At 33.8% G+C, this 25312-nt stretch overlaps 1 protein-coding gene across 6 annotated transcripts in view; it reads right to left on the bottom strand.

Moving 5' to 3' along the window:
* Positions 1 to 25312, bottom strand: part of Mef2 (myocyte enhancer factor 2) — a 333366-nt gene that overhangs the window by 103902 nt on the left and 204152 nt on the right. Inside the window, exon 1 of one of the 6 annotated variants that reach the window (XM_072546700.1) lies at positions 3285 to 3698. The exons of the other annotated variants lie outside the window; for them this stretch is intronic. The gene's annotated coding sequence lies outside the window, so the exon portion shown is untranslated. Of the gene's footprint in view, positions 1 to 3284; positions 3699 to 25312 lie in introns of those variants that run through there. 6 annotated transcript variants of the gene reach the window in all.

Raw genomic sequence — 25312 nt, 5'->3', positions numbered from 1 at the left:
GGCGAGTGAGTGAGATCAGTGAGCACTTACTTAGAAATTGGAATATGTGAATATGGAACAATCGAATTACTGGAGCGGATAAAATTACTGCAGAGGCAACAAAAAATAAGGCAGAGTTCGTCGAAAGCAGGAGCAAAAGGTGCTGTAAATATTATAGCAGGAAACACGTCGCTATATGGGCCTGGAATAGACGATACTGTATGAGTATAAAAAGAATACGCTTTTTTAAACGCGTTTTTCTCGGAATATTTTTTTTTAAGTCTGTGTTCACTGTATCTCAAAAATACTTCATACATCCTTCTCAAACGTTGCACACTTCTTTTATAGATAAATTACTAGGCCGCAATGTCAAAATATTGTCCATTTTCTTGTTATAATTAATTTTACAACATCAAATTAGTCAAACTTTAACAAAAATTTTCGAATATTAAAAAAATTCGTCTTTTTTACTTCTAAAATTTGAAAAGACGATAAAGTAAACTAACTCGACGTTGCGACCTAGGGAAACTAATAAACTAACGAAATCTTTTTGGTTTTTTGTCAACAGATGATCCAGTTATGAAGGTACGATAAACAACTCAAATAATTTTTTTTTCATCTGGGAAAATTGGCTGCGATTTTTATAATTTTTAATGTTTTTCTACCAAAATTTCAGATATTACTCTTGAAATATTGTACTATAATGGACTAATGTTATAAATTTATATTAAACAATTAAACAAAAAAAAATTAATAATATGTTTAAAATATTGAAAATGAAGCCCCCTTAAATGTAGTAGATAACATAAAAATGTCACAACAAAATAGTTTAAGAACCATACTAAATTTTGATACCAACTCCATTCCTTGTGTCACTGGTCCCTACATACAAATTGTGGTATGTAGGAAAAAGTAACAGAAGGAATCGAGTTGTAATTGCTGATACAATGTCAGTGAAATTTGTACTTAATAAAGAAGTGTTGAATGTTGAATACAAAAGTGGATTTAAGTACCTACTACAAGGTAATAAATATCGAGACTGTGAGCCAAGAACAGAAGTTGCTTGTGCTGGACATTGAAGTAAAAAGCAAAACCAAACAAAAATCAAATGGGGTGAGAAAAAAAAAGACAAAATTAAGAATTAGTTCATTAGGGGAAGTCTAGGAGTGGCACAAATTGATGCCAAAATGAGAGAGCATAGGTTAAGATGATTCGGGTATATTCAACGTGGAGACGGTAATCACCCAATACGAGAAAATGCCGGTTTCAAAGTTTCTGCAAGGAGAAGAAGAGAAAGACCAAAAAAGATCTTTGGGGGGACACTTAGATACGGCATGCCGGTAAAGGGATTGATATTGGTATGACCCAAGATAGAAACTTGTGGAGAAGTTTAATTAAAGAAGCCGATCCAGCATAGGAATAAAGGAAAAGAAAATGATGATTCAATTTTGAACCTCAATTGAAAAAATAATTCATGATGTGAAATCCTTCCACCCACACAAATATTAAAGACAAACCACAATTATATACCTTTTCGTCAAAAAACTGAACCTTTTTGCGGCTAAAAAATTATTGGTACTGCGACTAGGAAAATATAGTTGGCAGAAGTGAGAAAGATACCGAGACATTGCCAATACCAACAGCGTGCGAATTACAATACTTTACCAAACATCTGGCACTTATAAACATGAACCAGAATTGAGCGCAAATCTATAAATAATATCAGATATCCTGACGGTGCGGTTGTGACGCTCGAGCGTTTGCTACTTACTCAAATTTAACGGAATATACTCAATGGAGCATGTAATGATGGTACAATTAAGATGATTCAAGACACGATTTTGTTAAAATCGTCACTGATAAGAAAACCACGATTTAAGAAAATAAGAGTCTGAATTGATGTAATAATTTGTATTTAGCACATTTATATCTCAGATATTGTCGTCCACCACATTCAAATCCTCTCACAACAACTGAGAATATGTTGCGACCCGTCAGTTAGGTACAGGTCAATAGATAGCGAATTCAGAGTGGCATCGTGTGTGTTCCCATTCTGTCTGAATTGTTCTAGCAACTAACAAAGACGTCATCTACTTTGTTCATCTTAAATTCCCAAATGTTCGCCTATTACTTTATGTATGTGCTGGCGCTTTAATATTATAAAATATAGACATTCAGAAAGTTTTCCCTACATGAAGAATTCTATGTTTCGAAAAGACAACGTTTTAGCGCTTTCTGTATTCAAAGCCTGTTCCAGGCTTCTAGCAAAGATTGTGTTCAAGAAGATAACAGTACACCCTAAGAATTAATAGCAGTTTATTTCTGTAAGTTCACGGTTCAATTTACCAATGTAAATGTTATAGTTGACTAAATTGTTCGTAAAAATGATCAACATAGACCAATCTTTTTTATTAGTTCTCTAGTTTATTTTACTTCCTAAGCTAATTACATTATACAAATAAAACTCAAGAACGGTTAAAATTATTCAAACCCCGAATATAAAAAATTTTCTCTAAAACATGCTTATTGAATGCATAATTATTACAGTAAAAGTCAATTTTTCTACATTTTTATTCACACCGCATGCAACACCTGATTAATGGATCCATTACGATGAAAAGAGGAGGAAGAGGAAAAAATTAATCCCGAATAACAGAAACTAAAAGAATATTTTGGATTTACCACTGGATGAGTTTTTTTTGAGTTGCTACATCAGGCGGCGAAACATATTCCCACAAAATTTTATAATTAATGGTTAAACAATAATCGAATTGTCCATCTTTCCAAAATTTTATTGTATTGTTTGCTTATCGTAAGGAAGTACAAACGAGAGAGAATCAATTCCGATAAAAATAGAAATAGTATACTATTTTTAAGAAGTCGATAAAAACCATTGTTACTAAATATAGTTACAAACATTGCGAGATGTTTGTTTTTAATTTAAAAATAGTAAAACTAGTTATATAGTCTAAGAGAATGTTTACTTTAAACACAGGCTATCCCAGATATCATTAATAATCTTAATTTCGAGGATATTTTTCAAGAAGTTAGTAAATACAACTTAGTTTGAATTTTTTGTTTAAAAATTGCAAATATGTGGAGATATTCAACCGCAATTTTCCGCAAACGATGACAAAATACGAATTAATAATTTAATATTGCACAGTTAAAAAGCGTATACTTTGACAATAATTGCTTAGTATACTCGTGTCCCAGCAAGATTCTCACAAGTACGGATCCTGCCGTTTAAATTGCGATTTTCCTGCAACTTCATGGGGAGTCCCAGGTAAAGCAGAAACACTTACCCAGTTTTCCGTAAAGCACAATTTCCAATCACATAACTTGTATAGGAAATAAAAAAAAAACTAAATTTTGATCACAACCACCAAAAACAACGCGTTTTGCCGATACTAAGTTGACGCCTCGGTAAAAATTTAAAAGTTTTTAAAATATGAGATCAAAAACGAACACTTCCAAAGTTCGAAAAGAGTTCTTGGTACTGAACAGAGCGCACCACGCGATAAACTACCATGTAGCAGGAACTCGTGCCAAGTTGAGATGATCCAACGACATCCGACCGTGGTATTGGTCGATACGATTCGGTGACGTCACCGGAGCCAACCAATGTCAGTATTTACTCTGTTCGAGTCAGCTGGCGGGTTACTAAGACGCGTGGGGCAAAAGCCCAAGCACCAGCAACCGAGGACGACGGCGAATGTCAGCGTCTGTGTGCATGGCACTGCCGGCGTTGCCAGCTCGCATATCCCCTTCGCAGGAATAATCAGCAGGAGTGTACTCACACAAACCCGCTGAATGTTTAATTTTGCACAGGGCAGGCCTACATGTTCACCAAACGGTTAGGAGAAATTACATCTACCTTATCAAAAGTATGTTTAGATAAGATTGGGTTGCCATTATTTTTTGTTGATATAAATTTATATACATTATTTAATTCATTTAAATTAAAACTCAATACAGATTAAATAATATTACAGTGAAATTCCATTCAACCGGCATCTGTATACTCTACAACTGTCCGGTTAATTTTGCTGCCTGAAAAACATTTAAAGGCACATACGCATTGTACATGCATACAAATAATATTTAAAATATGTATTTATTTGATAAAACTTACAATCTTTCCGGTAAGTTGATTTTCATTTTAACTAATTCTTATCTTTAATTTTTATCTTTATATCCTTAATCAATTTTAACTGATATAATATAACAATTATTGTATTTATTATATTCTAAATATCGTGTGTAGGTACTAGAAATGAAATTTTGTCCGGTGAATCAAGTATATTTTTAACATTATCACTTCCTCAATCTCACTATGCGTCTGTAATAGTTAGAGTGTATGTCGGCAAAAAAGTTTGTGGTAGATACTCTCCCCAAACTTTATGTATCGCTTCATTAGGCCGACTATGACACGGTTTTCCTCTGCGACTTTTTGGTTGTGGATCGTTTTTCCTCTAATTTTCTCGACAATTTTCTGATTTTCTCGATTTTAGTACTAGCCAAGCGTAACTTACAACAATTTTGATGAATTTAAGTTTTAAATACCTGGTACCTGATGTATTCTTTTATTTGTTCTGGTATAAGTTTTAAGTGATATTCAAGATATATTACTTCATTGGTGGCGTAGCAAGTTGTAGTATTTGCAGGTTTTGATTCAACCTTTGCATGTTAATAAGTCCATTATAAAGGTAATAGTTTATTTTTCAGCAATAATTTTAAAGACAATTTTCGAGTTACGCTTATTTTCCCTCTTTTTGGTGTTTTCATTTATTAAAAATGAGTTTTTACAGTCTAAACACGAGTATATCTGTTAATAAGTATATCCAAACGGTCATAGAGGTACTTATACTGTCTGAGTGTAGTATATCTTGATTTATTAGGTCTAATAAATAATAACACAAATCCTTTGGGAAAACGAAGAGGAAGATGGAATATTTCAGAATTAACAGAACAAGAAGTAAACGAAATAATACAATATATTAAAAACAATAACAGCCTTCTTTACTTAAGACGGTGACAAACTTCAGAATTCAGAATATCTGGCAAGAGAAACAAATGCCAGGCAGATGGAAAGCGGAAAATATTTTAGCCATAATTTTAAGAAATGGGCTAGAGGTATTTACCAAGAACGTAATAGGAAAATACCAAGGTGGATATAGAGGAGGCAGAGCGTCAAGAGAAAAAGTTTTTGTGCTAAACTAAATACAGAACTCCGCCGATTAACAGGGTTTAGATCACATATATGCTATTTATAAATTTACAAATGATAAAATAAACAGAACAAAAATTTACGAATCAGTGAGAGAATTTGATATACTATTTAAAATTATTTTAGAAGCTACTGTGTAACAACAACATACGCAGACGATGTAGTCTTATTAAAAAGATCGTAAAAAGAGCTAAAGAAAGTATTTAAAACTTCGAGAAACATGTAAAAGAGTATGGATCACAAATAAATGAGGCCAAATAAAAAAATAAATTCTGCTACGATTATTACATTATTCGCTTAGCAAATAATTTTCAGTTCCTTTGTTCCCAATTCTATATCCCTTTTTGGTGTTAATTTTCTAATTTCATCAACCATCAAACTGAATAGGAGAAGATTCAGGTTGTCTCCTTGACTTATGTATGTTTCATATGCAGTTGGTTTTATATTTTCGCCCTCAAGCTTTTCAATAACTTTGCTGTTTTTGTACACGTTTTCCACTGTCTTTTTTAATCCACTGCCACTGGGGCTGCCACTCCACGCGCCGTTGGATGGCCCGCTTAAGTCACAGAATGCCGGTTTTACCTAAAAATTTGGCAGAAAGTATTCATAAAGGGAGCGGAACGAATGTTTTGATAATGAAATGAATCTAGAAACAATTCTACGAGAATAGCCACCAATATATTAAATTCTAAATCGAGAACATTTCAATTAAAATCCTTTACACTAAAGTTTTATGTACTTATTTTTATGATATTGGTATTACAACACACATGTTATTGGATTTTTATGATAATCGATTCCTAGAAAGCTCCTTGAATAAATAAGCAAATATTTTTGTAATAGGATACCCTTTTGTTAAATCTACCTTAACACCTAACCTAAACCTGAAGGTTTGGAAAGTTCATTCGGCTCGCTAAGCCAAGAACCTGCCCACACTTTATCGTATCTTTATCGTATCGTACCATTATTTAATTCGAAAGGTTTCATCCTATAAACTTTAGATCTGGCATATGACACATATTGTCATATTATATTAAATATTTGATTTTATAAAAATAAAAACTATGATACAGAAAAGTAGCTTTTGTCGTTTGCTTCAAATACCGTGTGTCTTTAGATACTCAAATGCATCAAAATATAAAAGGAATAAAATATAAAAAAATCAACCTCAAATGAGATAAAATAGTCAGAATTGTAGTATTTAAAAAAACTATGGAAATATCAAACTTATCTATAAATCTATAGTTTGATATTTCCTGACCGTGAATTTTTAAATAAAACTTTTTTAATTCCTGAGTTTGTCGGTCTGTTATAAATCAAAACCATGATTATTGCTTAAACATTTCGGCTATTAGCTATTTTCAACAAGCACTTTATTATAAACACTACATTAAACAATTAAATTTTATGTTTGCACTCTTTAAAAGTTTGAGATGGAATGAAAAAGTGGTATCTGACCCTAGATACATCTGCCAGCTACTTTAAAATACTCAATTTTTTAAATTGTGATACATATTTTAAAGATCTGTGATGTCAGTTTTGATCTTTTTTATGTAAATCATCTCCAATATGCATATTTTGTTGTAATTTTGTTCTTTTTCCAAAATCTGTACATTTTCAAAATTAAAAGAATGGCTGTTTTCCAGAGAATGTTTGGCTAAGGCTTTTGTATTTAATTTTCTGGTTTGTACACTATGGTTGTGTGCAACAACTCTTCTATGCAGATATTGGTGTGTTTGCCCAATATATGTTGAATTGTAGTCTTTACAATTTATTTTATAAATAACATTCGACTGATAATCTTCATTAACATTGGCTTTAAATGTCGAAAAATATTTTCCGGCTTTTTTTGACGATTTATGTCAAACGATTATTTGCCAATATGTTCGACATTTGTTCAGAGAATCCATTAATGTAGGTAAGGATATATAGTGTTTATTTGATTTAATGTAGTAACATTACTACAGTGGGTGATCAAAATATTATGATCACTTCAAAAAATTTTGTATTTTGCTGTTTAATAAAGAATAAAGCTGCTTTTACAAAATTTTAAAATATTTTTTTCTTTGACCTTAAATAACAATTTTTTTTTAATATTTCGTGTGACCTCCTTTAGCTTCGATGACAGCTTTGATCCTCCTTGGCATGCTTTGAATGTTTCTCAGGCAGTCTTCTTTTATTTTATCGTTTCTGTGCCAGGTGGCAATGAGTCTCTCAATTAACTGCTGCTTATTTGTGACAGTTTCCTGGGCAATCCCCCTCTTCATAAACTCCCATAGAATTTCGGTCGGATTGAGATCTGGGGAATTACCTGGCCACTTCAGTACTTTAATTTTCTTTTTTTTTCCAGGTACGCTGTTACAGTTTTTGCCTTATGACACCGTGCTGAATCGTGCATAAAGGTAAAATCCTCCGATTCGCCAAACCAGTCTTTGATTTGTGGCATGGGCTTTCTTTCCAGAACTTCAATATACTGATGTTGATTCATCATTTCATTCATAATGTACAGCCTCCTTGTGCCCTTACTGCTAATCACAGACCATACCATGATCTTGATAGGATGCTTTACTTGCTCCACTATGCAATCCTTGCGATATTTTTCAGCCACTCGCCTTCGGACAAAGGCCGACTTATCCACGAGTATCTCCACTGTAGCTTCATCGGAGAAACAAACCTGCGAATAAAAAAAACTATAAGATCATTTTTTTAGGATAAAAACAGTGGTTATAGGGATTTAAACTTTAGTAGTGACGTAATTTACCCTATTCCAATCCCCAGTTGTCCAATTTTGATGTTCTTTGGCCTATTCCAGTCTCTTTTTCATCATTGCGATGGTCAACTTTGGTTTTTTGGCAGGGCGACATGATTTGAAACCTTGCAAGCTTGCAAGCAAGCCTTCTGCAGACTGTCATGTCAGAAACTGGCATTCCAGCTTCAAGAATAAATCCCGTGAGGATTCTTCTTGGGTGTAGTGACACGCTTTCGACCACATTTTTGGGCACGCTGGTGAGTCAGGGGTTTGTTGGTATCAATTTTTTTCTTGATATTGCTCACTGTTGCTTGCGCTGTTTGATATTGTTGAGCTATCTGACGTTGGGAAAGCTTTATATTCAATAAAACTGTCTTTGTCTCCACCATTTTACACACAGGGACGTCTTTAGCCTTACCCATTATGATTTTCTTCTCAAAAATCGAAATGTTTTGAAAATGTCTTTAAAATTAAAACTAATTTGAAAAACTTGGTGGGCTAGATAGCTTAATTGCTCTGCCAGTATCTCAATACAACACTTCTTTTATAGGTGTTATTATTCGGTATATATTTAGGTGTTATTAGTCGGTTATTGTTGTTATACTCCAAAATTAAACCAAGAAAAGTAATTTTGTTGTTTTCTTCTAGTTCATAAGTAAATTGAATGTTATTATGGAAATTATTGAACATTTGAAGAGGATAATCGATTTTATTCGATTTCAATCGACGTCATGCTCTGCATTCCTGATCATGAAATCTATGATACTCTTCAAATGTTCAAAAATTTCCATAATAACATTCAATTTACTTACTAACTTTAACCTCGTCCAATTTCCAGATAAACTAGAGGTAAACATTCGGGCACGTGATCCGTGGGTGTGTCGTATCGTCACAGCTTGTCATTGGTTAGAAATGAAGTGCTAACCAATGATACGCTGCGACGAAAAGACACACCCACCGATCACGTGTCTGACTCTGTTTACATCTAGCTTATCTTGAAATTAAACGAAGTATAGAAGAAAACAAAATTACTTTTCTTGATTTAAATTTTAGAGTATAACAACAATAACCGACTGATCACAATAACTAGTTTACAAAATTTGTTTGATCCGGAAGATATCTACATTTTAATACCAACGCCTATAACCCACAAGAGAAGTGTTGTATTCAGTCTTACTGACAGAGTGATTAAGCCTTCGAGTCCACAATACCATTCAGAAAATCTAAAAAAAAAAGATATCCTAGAAAAAAATAATTATCCGCCAGAATTTTACAACCATCTAAAAGAACAAAACTACAACAAAAGATGCACATTGGAAATGATTCACATAAAAAAGATCAAAATTCTATCAATAATAAGATCTTTCCAATATGTATCACCATTTAATAAATGGAGTTGTTTTTTAAAGTCACCATGGCAGATGTTTAAACACTCATATTTAACTGAAACACTCGTATTTTAAAATACCTGCCAGATGTATCTAGGGTCAGATACTACTATTTTCCACCTTAAACTTTGAAAGTGAAAACATAAAATATAATTTTGTAATGTAATGTTTATAAAATAAAGTGCTTATTGAAAATAGCAAATAGCCGAAACGTTTAAGCAATAATTAAGTGTTTTATTTTTAACAGACCGACCCAGGAATTAAAAACGTTTCTATATAAAACTATATAATTGAATACGAATGTGAACACCTATTATTTTCCAACCAGTAATAAAGAAATTTTGGAACGCCAATGTTCACATAACATTGAAGGTTGTACATTCATTTTAATATTTTTACATATTGTCCCTGATCTCTAAAATTTGTCATACTGTTATTGTCGATGATTTTTAGTCTTTTTAAACTTCAACTAGTCGTTTCTTGTTTTGTGTTTACTAAAGTTAGTGCACAATATACATGTTGCAATATTAAAATTAAAATAAAACCAGAACAATAATAAAATATAGCTTAAATTGAGTTATGCGGCGAAAACTAATTTATTTCTCGTTTATAGTTTCATTTTTATCTTCTATTTTAGGATTTATGTATGCATCTGGAATCAGCAGCAAATTGTTTTCGTGTTATTGTTTTGAATTTTCTCGATAGTTTACGCAACTAATACGCAAACGTTTTATTTCTCCATTGGAAAAATTCGGGAACGTTTATCCGTAGGAAGGTGCTTTCTGAGTTTATTAGGAATGTATTTTTAGTATCCATTTTCCCCATGAATTAATTGTTATTTGGTTCGTTTCCACATATCCGTTTTATAATTTATTGTAAGAGACGATTGTTGTAAAAAAAGCACAGGATGAATAGAAACACAGGAAGATCTCAAAAGAGGCAGTTTCCCAAATATTTCAAAACATAAATAAAGGTAAATCGGTTAGATCAGATAATATCACTGGAGAATTGTGGATAGCATTGGCGGAAGCAAATGCCTAACAGATTTGTTTAGCAGTAACAGGGGAGTATCTTACTTCTTAGTATCTGCGTACAAAAACAAATTAAGATTTATGTGAAAATTGTAAAAGATACGTATGATGGATAGTGTAAGTATCAGAAATTTCATACAAGTGTATGTTTGCATGGGGCTTAGTTCTAAGTCCTCATAATCTATTCTCATTATTGCTACACCAGCTAACAGGAAAGCTTCTAGATCTACCTGTGACGTATGCTAATGATATTGTGTTAAGTGGAATTGGAGCAAAGAAAGAAGTTAGTACTACGAAATACATAATATGTAGTGTTAATTTGACAATGGAGGTGACTATTACAACATAGTAATGAGCAAATAGACAAATATGAGTGTCACATTTATACAGACAAATATGTCATATTTCAAATTAGAAATAGATATGTAATGGTAAGTTTACTTGTGGTACTCAGGCCAATGTATAATTTGTTGAACCTGCACCGATTTGCACCGAAATTTATCTATAGATTGGTGGCACCCAGAAGGTGTGTCACCCCTTCTGGGGGTAAATTTTTTTTATTAAAAATAACACCGGGAATGAATATATTAATCAATTTTAAGCAACTTTTGTTCCACACATTTTTTCCTGAAAGTCAATAGTTTTCGACTTATTTATAAGTGAAAATGTCAATTTTTTAACAAAAAAAAATACAAAAATCCTAGTCGCACTTCAAACTTAATTTTTTTCAAAACTAAGCATTTTAAAACAGCCAAACATTACATTAATAAAGTGAATTTTAAAAGAGTAACGATTATTTTTAATTAGGATGTAATTAGGGGACGATTTTCACGTTTTTTTATATTATTTAATTTTCCAACAAAATTTTTATCATAACTCCCTTAGGATTGCTGCTAGAGACTTATACAAAGAAAAATTTTCAAGCACTTCAAAAAAGGTTATATGGGTTTTTCACGAAAAATGCATTAGTTTCTTCATATTTCACGTTGAAATTTTCAATTTGGGTCAAACTCCAAGAAGAAGAACCAACTTTCAATCGCTTGTATTGGGGCTATAGACACCATAAACCCACCATTCTTTTTGTTTTTTTTTGTAAGCTACATTTTTTACGAATGATTTTTTGATAAAATACATACCTTTTGAGTAATTCGCAAAAAACTGTTGGAAAAAGTGTTTTTTTTTTGTTAAAAATTGACATTTTCACTTGCGAATATATCGAAAATATTGACATGATGAAAAAAAAGTATAGCAGAACAGTTGCTTAAAATTGGTCAATATGTGCATTCCCGATGTTATTCTTAATTAAAAAAAAATTACCCCCGAGAAGGGCTGGCATCGCCCCAGAGAAAAATACCCTACGGCACAGGATTAACTTTGAATGATGGACTAATTGTAATATCAAAGTTCAAATACAAGGCGTTTAATACAAGATATACGACGTAGATGCAAGGTGAATAACATCAAGAACTGGGTAAGAAATAGAAGAGTATAATGGAACGATCATATAAGCCGAATGACAACAAATAGAGTAGTAAAGACGGCAAGAGACGGTTCCCCAATAGAAAGACGATCAGTAGGAAGACCTCGAAAACGATGGAACGACAAATTACTGAAGGCATATTGAAAAACAGACAGAGTCATGTCTACATAAAAAGAAAAAGAAGAAGAAATACAAGGCTGTCAGTTTTCTCTCACTTACCGTTGTCTTCAAGTTCTTCTTTTTATAGATTATTTCTATTTCAGAATTTAGTAATTCATATTCTCTTCTAGTTTCAAACTGAATAATTTTGACGAGATTTGATGTCCTGGACACTTTCTAATTGTTCTTCCTTTCTCGTCACATGTAGATCAATCTCTATTATCTTCTTTTCCGTATGTTCCTATCGATTACGTTATACCATTGACCATTGAGCTTTCATCTCCTTTATTCAGTGATTTTCCATTTATTAATGATTTCTTGTTTAATTTTGCTTACAAATTCTTCGATTTTGAGCTTTCTAGATACATCTAGGTTTAAGTTTTATTTTACAGTAGATTAGTGATGTATCTATATGTGATGTATCTGTATATGATTAGTGATGTATCGATCAACCTTCAGATCCGCGGCATGGAGGCGGGAATACAACCCCGACCTATGCTTCGTCTCGACCGACAACAAAGACATACCTCTAGGGGCTTCACGAAGAGTTCTAACTGATTTCTCACACAGCCAACATCGACCAGTAATAATAGAAGTAGGGACGCAAATCCCTTTAATTAGTTCTATCCCACGTCCAAGATGGAATTTTAAAAAGGCCAACTGGACTGACTTCTCTGTGGATCTGGATAAATGCCTAGGGTGGATTACACCTAATATCAAAAACTACCACAGATTTGTTGGTGCCGTCCTAAGTGTAGCCAAAAAACACATACCAAGAGGCTATCGCAAAGAATATATCCCTGGCTGGTCGAAAATAGCGAGGAATTATATCAGAGCTTTCTTGAAACTGACGACCAAGAAATAGCGGATGAACTACTGTACAGCCTAGACGCCGCTAGAAGCCAAAAGTGGACCGAAACAATGGAAAGTCTAAACTTCCAGAAATCAAGCAGACAGGCATGGTCATTACTAAGAAAATTAGGGAGTGGTGTCCGTACGAAACGCCGAGAGGCAGCCGTAAAGCCAGATGCCGTAGCATCACATATAGTAAAAACATCTAGGGCACCAAAGGATAAAGCACACACCATCTTCGTAAAGAGAGAACTTAAAACTTTAAAACATGTAGCCACAGAAACGGAGCATTCCCTCCCCTTCACCAGCGAAGACATATCAAAGGCTCTTAAAGACGTTAAGCCAGCAAAGGCACCAGGATTTGATAATATTCACCCTGAATTTCTAATAAATTGTGGCAAGTATACAAAAGTGTGGCTGGCTCGATTTTTCAGACATCATGGTAACTGGAAATATTCCACAAAAACTAAAGCGCTCTAAGATAATAGCCATACTAAAGCCAGGCAAACCCGCCGACAACCTAAAAAACTACAGACCAATTGCGCTTCTCTCTGCCATCTACAAACTATTAGAGAGGCTTATATATAATAGAATCAGTACAGAACTGTTCCAGGCGATCCCAGTCGAACAAGCGGGTTTTCGACCAGAACGAAGCTGTGCAGACCAGGTAATGTCACTCACCACCTACATCGAAGCGGGTTTCCAAAGAAGACTTAAAACTTCAGCGGCATTTATTGATCTCTCGGCAGCTTACGATACAGTATGGAGAGAGGGTCTTATATACAAAATTCTCCGTGCAATCCCCTGTAAACCAATAGCACGCCTAATAGATAGCATGCTCAACGACCGAATGTTTCAAGTAGTGATGGGCACAGATATCAGCCTACCTAAGAAACTTAAGAATGGCCTACCACAGGGGTCAGTGCTCTCTCCACTACTATTTAGCTTATACCTAGCAGTTATTCCGGAAACACAGTCAAGAAAGTTCGGATACGCCGATGACTGGGCCCTCACTACACGATGCAGAATACTAGAAACGTCTGAAGAAGTTCTGACGGCAGACTTATATGTATTGGGCAAATATTTTCGCAAGTGGCGACTTCAACCAAATGCATCCAAAACAGAAGTTAGTTGCTTTCACCTGAACAATAAACTTGCTGGAAAGGAACTCAACATACGGTTTGAAAATACCACACTTACCCACAACAAAACACCGAAGTACCTGGGCGTAACACTAGACAGAACGCTATCATTTAAAGAGCATTTAACAAAAACTGCCCAAAAGTTGAGTACAAGAAATAACATTATACAGAAACTCTGCGGTACCACCTGGGGAGCATCTGTTTCCACTCTCCGCTCTACTGCCTTAGCCCTTGTTTTCTCGACCGCTGAATATTGTGCTCCAGTCTGGCTACACAGTCCACACGTAAAAAAGGTCGACAATCAGCTGCACAGCACTATGAGGATGATAACTGGTACAATTAAATCAACTTCCACCCAATGGCTTCCAGTATTAAGTCACATCCCACCTCCACATTTACGACGAGTCGACGCACTTACACGTGAATACAAAAAGATCATGAACAATATAAACCTGCCGATCCACCAAGATACCGAGGATGCACGAAATACCCGTCTCCGTTCTAGAAAACCACCAATGAAAACGGCAAGAATGATACATGAGGAATTCAACATCACGAATGCATGGTCCCAAGAATGGAACGAATGGCAAAATAACATGCCCTGCATTACCCACAAGCCACCAGGTTTTGATCTTCCATGCAAAACATGGTCCACTCTAAATATTATCCGAACCAGACATGGCAGATGTGCATACATGCTACATAAATGGGGAAAGAACCCGTCTCCTCAATGTGACTGTGGGGAGAACCAAACCAACGACCACATTATTCAAGAGTGTCCCTCAAGATCCTACAATGGTAGCCCTGAAGACTTCCTGTTTGCAACTTCAGAGTCAATTGATTATATAAATACACTTGATGTTTGTTTGTAACTATTTAAAGTTTGTCAAATACCTATATTACTAGTGTTTGTGTATTTGTTCTAAATGTGTTGTAATTGCCATACGATAAATAAATAAATAAATACCTAGTGATGTATCTGATGGTAGCTCCTCTTTGTATATCGAAGCAAAACCCTTCTTTGTTACTGCTTGTTTGTGTATGCTTGGATTTAGTGATAAATATGGTCAACACAAGATTAAATCGTAGTATAGAATAATTCGAATTAAAATTGTATTATAAGTATACTTATAATAACGTTTACTTGAATAAAAATTTCAAAATAAAAAAAAATAAATTTGAAGATGAATGTTTGTGTGCCGATGACTAACAGATGTGAAAAGGCAATGCATGTTTGAATATACTAAACAAAAGTCTAATCCATACGCAGTCTTTTACCAACACATGTTTTGTCAGATGTGTAAATGGTAAAAATGTAAAACAACTAGATGGGATATTTATTCAACATAAGCTGTACTCAATATTTATTATATACTGTATTTACACAATTAAATAATGAAAAAGAACTTTATAGGCAGACGAAAGGAATAAAAAACATTTATACTGTAATAAATATATGTTTAGCATGAATGGTAGTAAGTAGTAAGTAAGAGAATAGTAGATTTATTCGAGAAAATCCAACAAAAGAACAACTAACTGAACTAACTTGACGACTATAGGGAATGCATTTATTAAATACAAGAAAAAATATTAGGAATAGAGTGGATATATCAACTAAGAGAAAAAACATGTTTTAAGAATAACCAATAACTTCAAGTACCGATTTAATAGTGTATTTATATGGGATTAAACCACAGTTGATTGTGATGAAAATTACATTTTACATTAGTTTTTTGACGTTTCGATTTCCACTCCTAAAAAGTTTGTTAATCTTTTCAAAAATATTATTTTAAAATAAGGAGTTGTTATAACCTGTAAATTGTTTATCAATTGTCGCTTTGTTTTTCCAATTGACAGGTGACTTATTTTCTTCGATCTTGTACGCAAATAGCCACGCTTGTCTAATATTCACTTTTCTGTGCCATGTTGTGAGCAGCTTATTTCCTTATGTCATAGTCCAATCTTAAATTTCCCGCCGTCTTCTTGGTCTTTTGACACCTCTTGGATACCAAAGTGTAATTCTAGTGGAACATCTACTGTCCGTTCTTCTCGCTAAATGCTCCCGCTCACTGTCATTAATTTAAGATTTAATTCTGTGGACATCAGTGACTATTTCTAGGTATATCAGTGACCTTAGATTTCTGCCTGTTCCATTCTATTCTTTTTCGATTTCTTATTGTTATACCTAGCATGCATCGCTCCATTGACCTTTGAGTAAATTTAAGTTTCGATATTATCTCTTTCTTTAGTGTCCAAGTTTCGCAGGTGTGTCATGATTGGTAGTATACACTGATCGAATGCTTTTTTCTTCAGGCGGAGTGGCATCTTCGATTTGAATATAACTGGATTTCTACCAAAAGATGCCCAAGCCAGTTATATTCTTCTGTTGATTTCTGGAAGCAAGGAGCCAGATTTATGCATTAATTGTCCCAAATATACATACTCCTCTGCTGTCTCAAGTGCAGTGTTGTTTATTATTACATCTTGGACATCCACTAGCTCGTTGTACATGATTTTGTTTTTGCCAAGGTTATTTTTAAGCCAACTTTATTGCTAGCTGCATTTAGTTCGCTTATCAGTTCTTGTAGTTCTCCAGGATTATTAGCAATCAGAACGATGCCGTCTGCAAATATTAGATGGCTGAGGGATTCTTTATCAATGGATAGACCTTTTTACCGACAGTTCATTTTGCTGAATATATTGTCTAGAGTTGCAGTGGAGAGTTTTGGTGATATTGCGTCTCTTTGTCGGACGCCTCTGGTAGTGGAAAATTCTGGAGTATTTTAATAAATTTTTACGTTAGCTTTTGCTTCTCTGTATATATTTGCTGAAGTCTCTATATACGGTTTGTCAATGCCTTGGTTGGTCAAAGCTTCTGTTACTGTCTTGGGATATATAGAATCGAGATCCTTATAGAAATATGTGAAGGTTAATGCTAGCGGTATTTCATATTTTTTTCGTCTACTCATTACTTCTCGAAGTGTATGGATATGATCCAGGGTATTGAATTCACTTCTGAAGCCAGCTTGCTCTCTTGGCTGGGCATAATCTAATTCATTTGTAAATCTGTTGTTCATGATCTTTGTGAATATCTTGGTATATCTTTGCTACCTTTCTTATGAATGATAATTATGGTTGCTATATTCTAATGGTCTGGTATGGATCTTGATCGTAGGCAGTTCGTAATAGGCCCGATAAGACTTTCCAGGTTTTTGCCAGCATATTTAAGCAGTTCCACTGTTATGTCATCTATTACAGCTACTTTACCGCTTTTCATTTTTGTAATTGTCGATTCTATTTCTTTCGGTAGGACTTCTGGTACATCTTTGTGGTTACTGTTACTGATTGCTTCTTCAAGTGTTTCAGGGCTTTGTATAGTTCACTGTAGAATTTAGTTACGAGTTGTATTATTTCATTTCTGTATGCAATTCTGTTGTTTTCGTTTCTTAAGAACTACGCTTTGCTTCTTCCCAATGATTAATGCTTTTCTTGTTTTCTTATACTTTTTTCTGTTTTAGATTACATTTTCTACCAGTCTTCCATTGTATTTTCTTATGTCTTCCTTACACAGCCGGTAAACTAAGAACAAGAAATAACTTAATATCAAAACTTGCCGGAACACCTTGGGGTGCTTCTGCAGATACTCTTCGGACCTCTGCTCTAGCTTTGGTTTTTTCAGTGGCAGAATATTGTGCACCAGTATGGCTAAATAGTGCACATACAAGCAAAATCGATGTCCAACTTAACCAAACCATGAGAATAATCACTGGAACAATAAAACCAACGCCAGTGAGATGGCTGCCTACTCTGAGCAATATTGCTCCACCAGATCTACGCCGTACAGCAGCATTAGTGAGAGAGTACCAGAAAATTATAGCCAACGTACAATTACCAATACATCAAGATATCCCAGACATCTCAAAAGAGCACCAGCGACTGAGATCTAGAAATCCTCCAATACGATCTGCCCGAAAAATTGGTAATTCCTATGATATACATAGGCAATGGACAACAAGATGCATGCCAACAGTAGAATCGGACTATATTAAGATATCCACCCCAACTCAGGGTTTCATCGGATCAAATCTGCCCCGGTCCACTTGGGCAAGGCTTAATCGTATACCTACCGGATATGGTAAACGTGCTGATTCGCTGTTCAGGTGGGGTCGTGCAGAAAGTCCACAGTGCGATTGCGGAAAATCTAGACAGACCATAAGCCATTGTGTTTCAGACTGCTTGAATCGTGCCTACCGTGGAAACCTCCAGGACTTTGCGGAATATTCCCCAGAAGCAATTGAATGGCTATGTAAATTGGACATTAATATTTAATGTCATTCATTCTGCCATCTTTAGTGTTTAAATAATATATTTAATATATATGTAAATATTATTGTATTTGTATATTTATCGTACTGAGAAAGTCCATACGCTAAATAAATAAAAATGTCTTCCTTAATACTTTTCCTTATTGTCTTATAAAGTTCTGTGTATTGTATTCTCTCTGTGTTGCTACTAACTTTCATTCCCCTTCTTTGTTTTAGCATTATTTTGGTTTTTCTAGACAGTTTACTATGTTCATTTTGTTGTTTATAAGTATGAAGTTTATAAGTAAACGTCTACAATGGTGAAGTTCATGCTTACAAAACAATTTGCAATGGCCCAATGTACAAAATTCCCAATGGCAATTCGCGGTGTCTTTTCTTTCTACTTTGTGTCACCATAACATAACCAAATGAAGTCGTCGGTGAAATTTAAATCACCGGACAATAAAAGTAATGAACATTACTGGTCGGTTGTAATTGTTGGTTTTTTTGTTATTTGCTCTAAATGTTAAGTAACTTTCAGTTTTTAGAATATCCAAAAAAACTACAAATCGTTTTGTAAGTATGTACTCCACCATTGTAGTCGTTTACTTATAAACTTAATAATTATTTTTGTAGTAAACTAAGGAAGCCTTTGAAATTAAAAAAAAAACGAAACGTATTCAAATAAACAAATGAAGTAGTATCCTTCTCTTTTTTGGCAACAAAAATGACCGAATAAATCTCTACATTCACTTGCTGAATACATTTAAGATTATATATATATATATATATATATATATATATATATATATATATATATATATATATATATATATATATATATATATACAGAATGCGTTTTTGGTGAAATAATCTATCGTACAGATAACAGTTACCATGATTATTTGTCCTTTCCATTGTTTTTGCTACAAAACAAACTGAGTTAGTGTTATCTCAAGCTTATTTAACAAGATCAAATTGTTTGATTTGACTTTTACCGTTTTTACTTTTTCGGCTTCAAAGTTTGATGTTTTGATACGGTTTTTAATTTTTGAAAAAATAAAATTTGTTTTAAAAAATTTTTTATCGAAAATTTTTGAAGAGTGTTATGAAAAATATATTTTATAACAATCACGTTGTCTTCATCTTCCTACTATTGCACAGCTTATTTACGTTTCTGTTGTTTCATTTCATTTACAATATTCGAGCTTACCGAAAAACATAGTGGAACATACATTACATAGAACGGTTCAGGAGGCTCGACCTGCAAAAAATCGGATGCACTTTTCAGTTGAATACCAGACTTACTTGTCAAGCAAATCGAATAAATCGTAACGGATTCGGTTTGTAGTAGCATTATTATAATATTACATGGTGGAATTCACACGGCGCGAAATCAGACGTTTTTTATCGGGAAGCAACTATTCTCCGTTCATAAATTGTTGAGAGCACGAAATGTGCCTCAAACTCATAAAACGGTCGTAAACCATAGGCGTTCCTGAGGTGTTTATTCATTAAATAATAATATAATATTTTTTAATACGTTATATATATATATATATAATATTAATAATATTTTAATACTAATATATTTCGCAAAAAAACAATTAAAACTTTCACGGCTAATGTTATGTAATTATATTATATTAATAAAAATAAGAATTTAACCATTAACAATTTTGTAAATAAGAATACCTTATCTCTTTGGATATTTCAATACTAATTTTCGCGTTTAATCACTTTACTAGAAAACCTGGAATTCATATCCGAAGGTACTATTCGTTGCAAGATAATTAGGATGGAATTCCCCAGATTTTTAATAATATAATGGGTATGCTTTGGCCACGTGCCTCGTTTGTTCAGTTTATATTCGAAACTTAACTTAAAAGGGTGAAGTTATTACGAACGAAAACAATTTATTTGTTTAGTACGTTTTTGATCGCATGTAATTTACGGCTCGTCGGTGTGTCCGCGTCTACGGCCGTAATTAGCGTCTCGAATATTTCTTTTGCGAATTATATGCAGTGCGTGAGTGATTTTTTATTCCATATACCTACGAACATATACGTACCTTTCGCTCGTGCTCGTTTTGTTGGATTGTTTGTGATGGCTTCATCATCAACATCATTAAGTTTTACACCGGCACTGTTGCGTACAGTCAGTAAGTCTGTCTATTCACCAAGAGAGAAGACTATTGTCCTGAATGTTCACGATGCTCTGGTTTCTCAGAATCCCACAAACACTGTTCGCAACATAGTCGAAAGTTGTGCCAACATGACTGGCGTAGGAGAGTCAACTATATATAGGTTCCTATCATAAAGAAAAAAACACGGTATAGCTAACCCAAACACAAACGAACACTTAAAGAGAGGGAAAAAGCCTATTGAAATTGATGAATTTGCCAAAAATGGTATTCGAAGGAAAAATCATGGATTTTTTTTCAAAAAAGAAATACCAAACCTAAACAAAATTTTACAAGAAGTTAGAGACGACCCGGATTTGCCTCATATCGGACGAACTAAATTGTGGCAAGTTTTAAAAGAATTAAATTTCCGGTGGGAGAAATCAGAGCGAAAATCACTTTTGATTGACCGGGAGGAGATAATATGTTGGAGAAGAAATTATCTAAGATCCATACGAAAATTCCGGGCTGAAGGAAGGCCCATCTTCTACCAGGATGAAACGTGGGTAAACTCAGGTCATACTCTAAAAAAAATTTGGTCAGATAAAAATATATTAAGCTCCAGGCAAGCCTTTATGGAAGGTTGGTCTACTGGTGTCTCCCCACCTTCTGGTAAAGGCAGTAGATTAATAATTTCTCACATTGGAAGTGAAAAAGGATTTGTTAAGCATGGTTTGTTGGAATTTCAGTCCAAAAGCACAAAAGACTATCACGAGGAGATGACAGCTGATGTTTTCGAAGAGTATTTTGAGCAGATGATTGAACACATACCACCAAATTCAATTATAGTATTAGATAATGCACCTTATCATTCACCACTAGTAGAAAGACTTCCAACGACTGCGTGGAAGAAACAGGATATTCTTGACTGGCTGCGGAATAAGTATCTGCCTTACGAAGATGGAATGGTAAAAGCAGAACTTCTAAAAATTGCCCGGCAACACAAATCTAAGTTCAAGGAATACGTAGTTGACAAAATGGCGGAAAGGCGAAACATTACAGTCCTTAGACTTCCACCATACCACTGCGAAATAAATTCAATTGAACTCATTTGGACACAAATGAAAAGTTATGTGGCTAGAAAAAATACGTTATATAAAATACAAGCTGTACGTGAATTGTTATACGAGTCTTTACAACATATTACAAAACAAAACTGGAAAGATGCAGTAAGGCATGTAATAGAAGAAGAACAAAAAATGTGGGATCTTGATAACATAATTGATGCGACCGTAGAGACACAACCGCTAATTATTAACCCTCAAGATGACTCGGATTCCGAAGTTGATCCTATTTATTTTGAATTTGAATAGTTTTCTAATCGTAATTATATAAGGTAAGTAATAATAGTTGTAATCGTAAGGTATTAAAGGGGAAAGGCGCAAAATGTCGCCTGTCAAAATGTTCAATGTGTTTTAAATGTATCCATTTTTTTTTTCAAATCCTGAGAAAACTAAACAGCATTTTTGAAAAATTTAAAGGCAGAATGAAATATTTTTTAGAATAAATAAAAAGTTTCTTTTGCATGCAATATTTTCAATTAAAAATTATACTATATTTTCTCTTTTATTTTTACCCCTGTTACATAACATATTAAAATAAACATTGTAGAAGTTTTCAGGGACTTTCTGCCCTGAGTAATAATGTAATCTATCATTCTGCGTTTAAATTTTTCAAAAATATTTATTAGTTTTCTCCGGATTCGAAAATAATGGATACATTTAAAACACATTGGAAATTTTGCCAGGCGACATTTGGCGCCTTTTTCGTTAATTAAATAAATGTATCTTTTACAAATGGCAAGAAACTTTTTATTTTTGAATAAAATAAATAAGTTTTATTAAAAAATACAATTTACATAAGTACAATTTAAAAAATATATTTATTTAGTTCAAATAAATGTTTTAATCATATACTCTACGACACTGGTCGTTCATCTCTAACCATTCAAAATACCCCAGTAATAGGATTATAAGGTATTGTATTCCTTCAGATATAAGGTGGGTTAGTCGAAAACGTCTTAAACCGTCAGGTTTAGGTTGGTTTTTACTATTATATCGTATTACCTATCCTCTCTGTATTTCAGTTTTCTAATTAGGGTTAAACTTGTAGTGAGCTATCAACAAATTGTGAACCGACTGTAAACAATAATTTGTTACTGAATTATTTTTCAAAGAAATGCATGCCACTGAATCTTTCAACTATAGACAATGGTTTATTAATTTTTAAATATTTTTAAACGTTTTTGTACATTCACCTTTACGATTCATTGAATAAACCCAAATAAATGTTCTGTTATATTTACGCTGAAGCCGATAGCATCTTTGATACCAATATAAAAGTGCAATTAATGATGTTCGTGTGAACCTGCTTTTTAAACGTTCAACATCGAATACTGTAAAAAACGTGCAATACAGAGTGTCATTATGAACGTGGCCTTAGTCACCATTTATATTATTTGACCTTGGATATCTTACTACATTTCCTCCATTTGTCCATGATCTCTTAATATTATTTCAAGCATTTATTTCTTTTATTCGGCTTCTCCTCCTACAATATTATAATTTTCATTAATATTATTCGATAGGTATTTTCTGTGGCATTTTACTTTTGTAATTAATACAGAATGGAAATTAACCACACTTGTAAAATTGGCTCCAGGCCAATTCCGAACTCCAGGTCGGCAGCCGTTGACAAAGCAAAAGCACAAGTTATAAAAATTTATACAAAGATGTTGTTTTTGTTATGTAGAAAAAAAATCTAATTTAAATTTGATCTCCCTTACTTATAAAGACAAATCAGCATATGACATCTTAAACTTTAAAAAGATTATTGCGTGTATTTATTAGGTGGATTTCTGAGAAGACTTTCATAAAAGAAAATCACTCGTATTACTATAATAGTAAAATATAAAAAAAGGTAACACTCATGATATTATCCTAAAATAGTAAATATTTGGATTAATATTTAGATTTACTATCAATATAGACAATAAATTATATTCTTAAGTAGTAAAGTGTTCCATCGCTGTTTATACCTTTTGTGTTTCATTTTAGTTTCTTAAAAATGTCTTCGAGGGCATTTTGTTATATGTTTCTGTATCTTGAATCGATTCTTTTTATAGAAACTCTTAACACCGCCCATAATTCTATGGTGTCGAATGCCTTCTGAAAATCCACAAAAGCCATATGGATGGGTACGATATATTCGGTAAATATTTTTATTAGTGTTCTTATGGTGTGCAAATGATCTATGAAGCTAAAATGTTTTCTAAATCGAACCTGTTCCATAGGTTGGTAGAAGTCAAGCTTATTCGTTAGGCGGTTTGTTAAAATCTTGGCCGGTAATTTTAGATATTCGTTTGACTCCGTTTTTTAAATTAGGGATGACTTCCGAGTTGTACTATTTGCAAGACATATTTCCTTCATTGATTATTTTATCTAATAATTTCAGTATTGTTTCTATTTTTCTGTTACCGATTTTCAACATTTTGACTGTAATTTTAACCTCTGCAATTTTTTTTATTCTATGTCTCTCCCACTTCATTCCATGCCTCTCTCCCGTACCAGACGTTTTTATGTTCATCCTGCAACACTCTTTATATCATAAGGTCTCCAACTCCCTATTTCTCTGTTCCATCTACCATCCTCTAGACGTTCGTTCTGTCCAGGCCTCTTCCATTTCAATGAAGCCGCATGTTAAAAATCTTTTACTTTTGTTCCCTCTCTAATTGATAAATTAGTTTGAGGTTCCCGAAGTGAAATGCCCAGCATCTGTCGTTCCATGGCTCTTTGAGTTTTCCTCATTTTTTTCAAATTTGCTTTGGTGAGTATCCATGTTTGAGCTACATATGTTAGTACATAAGAATTAAATGCTTTGGTTCGAAGTTTCTGAGTTATTGTTTTATTTTTCAGTACATAAGACTGCTTTTCAAAGGCAGATCCCATTCTTACTCTTTTACTTATTTCCTTTGTCTGGTTTTCTTTATTTAGTTTTACATTTTGCTCCAGATAGACGAATTCATCTACATGTTCCACGAGGGTTTCGTTTGCTGACGGCAAATTTAATGGGACAGTCAGAGACACCATACATCAGGCTCTGACTGTATTTACAGAATGGAATTCAAATGTTGGGTTTCATCCTCTGAAACCCAAAATTATGAAATTTGCCAAAGGAGGAATTTAGAAGGATTGAGTTCTCTAAGCCTAAATGGTACACGTTTAAATCTAGTGCGTGAAGTACAGTATCCTGGGTTAATTTTGGACTCAAAACTTAGTTGGAATCATCAGATAGAACAAATAATCAAGAGAGCGGTAACTACGAGGTAACTGGACGTACTTATGAAAAAATGTGGGGTTCAAGACCATACATGCTATATTGGATGTATAACATGGTGGTAAAACCCACAATTACATACGCATCAGTGGAAATTTTAACATTTCTAATCCACTAGGAGTATATACCTCTGTATTACTTGCCAGAAGAGTGCCAAAAAGCATTGTCCGCGAGCGAAAAAAGCCTTGATCTGAAGCCAATACAACTCACTGGGAAAATATACCCGGTCAAACACATGGAAAGATTTATATTGGACGGATATGTGCTAACAGGGCTGAAGTACTGCGGAAAACAAGCAGGAATCAGCTCAGACTCGCAAGGCGGCAAACACTTTTTGGAGACAACTAAGTGACTCCAAATATATATGGTACCCATCCACTAGACCTGTATAAGCCTATATAAGACCTGTACAGGGTTCCAGAATTCTGGAATTGGTATCATAAACTCATTGAAGATGTACAATAAGCCAATTAGCTGCAGT

This window comes from Diabrotica undecimpunctata, chromosome 10 (assembly GCF_040954645.1).
Source record: "Diabrotica undecimpunctata isolate CICGRU chromosome 10, icDiaUnde3, whole genome shotgun sequence".
NCBI classification, from domain to species: Eukaryota; Metazoa; Arthropoda; class Insecta; order Coleoptera; family Chrysomelidae; genus Diabrotica; species Diabrotica undecimpunctata.
Note: the sequence above shows the minus strand (reverse complement) of the source record. Positions and strands in the feature narration are given on the sequence as shown.